The following is a 4,969-nucleotide window of genomic DNA, read 5'->3' on the forward strand; positions in this document are numbered from 1 at the left end:
TGGTTGCGGACCACCCAATTGTCACTATAGATCTATGTTACCTAAGCAATGTACCTGTTGATGTGGAATAATTTGTTGACAAATCTATGGATGCACCAAGATTAAATATGGCACAACTATGACATTGAGCCAGTGTTCCAAAGAGGTGTGCCTCAGCTTAGCCTTGAGCCGATCAAAAGTCAAGCTTAGCCGGTTGCAGACGATGGTAAAGGGAAAAAAAAACCAGATAAAGTATACAAGACATCTCTACTAGCATCTTTGGTTTGCATCTTTCCAAGTAGGAAATTTAGCCGCGTGGGAAAAAAGACTTTCTCAAACACTTCATTTGAGAGACAATAAACTTGTAATTGACTAGATAAAAACCCTAAAGCTAAAAGACAAAACATTTCAGACAAAGATACACGTCTCTCTAAACAAAATCTTATATCTACATTAAAGAGACAGGAGAAAGTTCCACGTGGAAGCAAATCCCTGCAGCCCCGTCCTTTCTCTCCCTGTTTTCCCCTCCCTGTTGTCTTCGTGGCGTAGCCAGAAATCCATGTGGCACATCCATTTTCCCTCCGTTTGTAGCCATTGAGGCGCCCAACAGCCATCCGAGCTCGAGTGTAATGCCAAGCATGCGAAACTGAGTCAGCAGTAGCTAGCTCTTCTCAGTGCGCAAGCCTCGAGTTGTGGGTACAGAGAATGGAGCCTTGCTCAGCCATAGGAGGTTCTCAGGCCTCCATGTTGGCTACAAACACCTCTCTCTCTCACCTTGGTTTGTGGGCTGCCACATTAATGGATGCACTAGAATGACGTGCTCTCTCTCTCTCTCTCTCTCTCTCTCTCTCTCTCTCTCTCTCTCTCTCTCTCATTTGCTTCCAAACGTCTTTGAGTTGCGGGCACAAAACAGTTAAATTACATGTTGTGAGGTTTTGAGAGAGAGAGAGAGAGAGATCACTTGATCGCAAGCAGTGTACAACAGCGGCTACCAATTCTTTATACGAATGAAGAGGAATATGATGTTGTTGTCGATGGTGTTGACGCGGAATTTGGGGATCATGTTGCTACCGATGGTACTGATGATCGGTGAGCCTGGGCGATGATCGGTGCATGTAGCCAAATGAGGATCATGAGCAGAAGCTGAGGCCTCGCTGAGGCTTGAAGTCAAACACCTTGCCAAAGTAGGGACAATTGGTGATCCTAGGAATGAAGATAGCATATGAGCAAAAGTTGAAGCTTGAAGCCAAACGCCTTGTAGTTGCCAAAGTAGCGAGTCTCACAGAGAATGCATAGAGGAATTTAACCAGTATCTTGATCCGAACCTTAGCGATCACTATGATATTCGCAAGGTAGGTTCAAGTTAGCTAGCTTAGCAACAATTCTGCAAACTAACTAATTCCAAACTGACATTTGTGGATTTGGGCTACTTGCGATTGAGCTGCCTATTAGTTAGTGCTTCTGTGAATGATTGTCAAAGGGCTTTTGTCTGCACTTTTTCTTGAAATCAATAAGTGACAGCCATGCAGAGGGGAGAGAGAGAGAGAGAGAGAGAGAGAGAGAGAGAGAGAGAGAGAGAATGGGTTTTGCAAGTATCTAACTTGCATCTATCTGGTGCAGGTATATGGATTATTCTCTCTCACTCTCTCTATCTCTTTCTTTCTCTAGCGTTTCTTCTTATTCTGTTCGCTTCCTCTTCTTCTCTCTCTTTGACTTCTTCTATTTGGGGGGAGGGGGAATTTGGAAGCCAGCCCTTCCCTGTCATTCGTCTAACCTCTGCAAGCGTCAGAACGATCATGAGAAAGTAATTTGCAAACAACACCACTTGAGCGGCGGCAATGGCTTCCATTTACTACAGACCGATCCTTAATGCTATGTGACAAGAGACCATCCTGGGTTAGGCTCTGCTTATATCGAGGTGAAGACTCAACAGTCCAGACCCTCAGGCCCTTGGCACTCCAATTAAGGTGCCCATTTTGCATACTCAATCAATGGTAGCGTTAGGCTGAGTGTACGACGGCTTGATTTACTTTATATACCAGTAATACTAAAAAGAAGAGCCTAGGATGGCCCCACAATTGGGTCCTTTTTTAATCTAACTCTTAGTTTAATCTCTTAATACGTTCCTCATGCACTTTTGATGGGAAAAAAGTATATCTATGCACGGTCATAATTCCCAAGCTTGGCAGTAGGAGAGCGGTGGACCTGCAGCATGGATAATTGCGGTGCACCCTCACTGCGCCTGATCCCACTGCAGAGAGATGATTGTACAAAGGTGGAGATGATGCGTTAGAGCCTCCCACTATCTTTGGCATGAGCCGATCACAACGATGCTGGTGGGAACGGAGAGTGTGGCATGTGCACACCCAGTCCTAACAGCGGCCGCGACCGTTCGAACAATATTCTCAATGGTGTCCCTTCTACCCTCCTATTGGTAGCTTGAGCAAGTGCCCAACTTGAAGTCCCTGAAAGTGCATCCATTTCTACCCCCATTGGTGATGATGACAGCCTGGGAGCCTAGCTTAGTTGCCGCACCGCACACGCGGTGTATGGGCTCAACTTTGCTTCCAGTGGTGGTGGCAGAGATGATGGAGGGGATGCAAATGATGTGTCCACATTGATGTCACTAACTATGTGGACCCTAATGTGAAGTTTATGATCAGCACATCGCTTGGCATGCCGTTATGCAGGCTCGAGTTCGGCTTGGTTATGCCCCCTGATCCCTCTGCTAGCTCCATATCCTCCTTTGTTTCTTCCTCGATTGGAATGAGCAAGTGCAAATGGTTTTGTCAGCATAGTCGGAGTCCCTCCCCACCTCAATTGATGTGGATGTAGGGTAGCCCGAAAAAATTGACCTACTAGGCTTCACGCAAAAACTCTACACTTGAGAGATGCAGCTACTTGGCTGCTCTAATCTCTATAGAACTCTTGATGCAATCCACAGAAGAAGACTTTGTCGAGGTGCTTCTCTCCCAATAGAAAATGTGTAGCTCTGTTGATGCAATCAGCAGTAGAAAGACTTTGTTTGCACCAATGAGAGTGTTGGATCTTAATGTAGACGTTTCATTTTGTATTAGTATTGTGAGGTGTAGCCTATATTTGATTTCTTTCTACCGTCGGCAGGAGACCACTCCGCCGCAGGTGGAGTTAGTCTCACTCAAAGATAACACCTCTCTCTCTCATGTATAATATTGGCATGTACAGAGCTATCTACAGCCTCCTATTACGAGTTGAAGGTTTGATGGTGATGATATTAATGATGTAACTTCATGTAAGCAATGATTTCATGATGTGAGCAGTGATCTGATATTGACGATGATGATCAGTTTATTGTGATGCCGATGATGATGGTGTTGCTGATGCTAATGCTAATGTTGATGAGCTTGAAGATAGTTGAGCGATGAGTTGTTATCTTGAAATTGCTACATGATAATAGTAGAGCCCGTTCTTCTCTTTGCAATAGTCACTGAGTGTGCGCCATGGCAAATGGTACCGAATGTGCTCCTTTCCTGCTCTTCAATTGTAATGAAATGATCCTATGATTTATTCTTTTATTATACTATTTATGAACTTTATTTCTATGTGTGTGCTTGCAGTTTGACCTCGGTTGCCATTCAGCAAGGCTATCAAAACAAAAGCTATATGGTGCATCAAATGCCCTTGCAACAAGTAGGCACTCTTTGGTGCTCTAGGCACTCTTGGGTGCTCTAGCAAGGTCCTTACAGCCCCAACAACAGAGGTGGCCAATGTGGAGAGAGAGAGAGAGAGAGAGAGAGAGAGAGAGAGAGAGAGAGAGGCCGCCGAAGGCGGCCGGCCATACTAGTGTTTTTAAAAAAGCTCAAGGTTCACAACTTGTCTGTTTTTTATGCTTTGCTTTCTCTCATCCATGGGAACACGTCCTTTAAGAAGGGAAAAAAAAACAAAGAAATTAAAGAAAGAAAAGAGCCCACAACTATTCTCCTTTGTGCTTCTAGAAGGGTCGACATCCTGCATGGCTTCTGCTTTTGGCACCTTTACCCTATTGGGCTATTGGGGGTTGCTTTTAAACATTCAATGATTCCCACTATTGATTATTAAGCGGAGAGCGATCCTGTGCTCTAAAGACTAATATAGTTTACAGTAACACTATTTTTAAAGAAAAATCACCAAAATACCCCTTCGATTTGTGGAAATTCCCAAAATACCCCTCAAACTTCAAGAATTCCCTAAACACCCCCAATATTTTGTCACAAATTCCTAAAATGCCCTTCAATTTTTCCAAAATTTCCAAAATGCCCTTGGTAGTGAGATTAAATTTCTCTAAAGGAAAAAAAAAATTGCAGCTTTTCAAAAGAAGACTAATAATAATCTATCAATACAAGATGCTAAAACTAGAATTTGAGTCCGTTATGTAGGCTTTGGATATGAATTACTTCATTATTGTTAGACATAACTGCCCTTTTTTGCAAGGTAATTTGTGACAAATTACATGCTAAGCACTCAAAAACGGACCTTGATTGTAGAAAAGAGTAAAGATTAATTTTTTTTGAACAAGAGTTTATTTTTCACTTTTAATATAATTGTAAATAACCCGCACAAGAAGTTTTGGACAAATTCTCACAATAATTCCCACATTGTGACTTACCTCAACGTCATGAGCTTCGGTGAGGGAGGCATTGCATACCTAGCTAGGTACGATATGAGGTAGGGGACCGTTGGGCCAGCGGTCCCCTGCCTCCGATCGTACCTAGCTAGGTATGCGGTGCCTCTCGACCAGAACCTCATGATGTTGTGCATCGTATGAAAAACATTGTAATAGTCTCCGTTTCCCTACATGAGAAAATTTCTAAATTGTCTTGTGCCGACCCCCTTAGGAGACTCTACTTAGATGAGAGTTGCAGACAGTGGAGCATTGAGGAGGTGAGCAAGAGCTGAGGAGAGATACGCAAGTGGCTACGAGCTTAGTCATGGCAGCGATCTATGTTGGTGATTAGATCTGCCGAAGTATCCT

At 43.6% G+C, this 4,969-nt stretch overlaps 1 pseudogene; it reads right to left on the bottom strand.

Moving 5' to 3' along the window:
* Positions 1 to 2,268: 2,268 nt before the first annotated feature.
* LOC147465750 (uncharacterized) lies at positions 2,269 to 4,755 on the bottom strand (annotated as a pseudogene).
* Positions 4,756 to 4,969: the final 214 nt, after the last annotated feature.

This window comes from Adiantum capillus-veneris, chromosome 1 (assembly GCF_014529385.1).
Source record: "Adiantum capillus-veneris isolate H3 chromosome 1, ASM1452938v2, whole genome shotgun sequence".
Classification (NCBI taxonomy): domain Eukaryota; kingdom Viridiplantae; phylum Streptophyta; class Polypodiopsida; order Polypodiales; family Pteridaceae; genus Adiantum; species Adiantum capillus-veneris.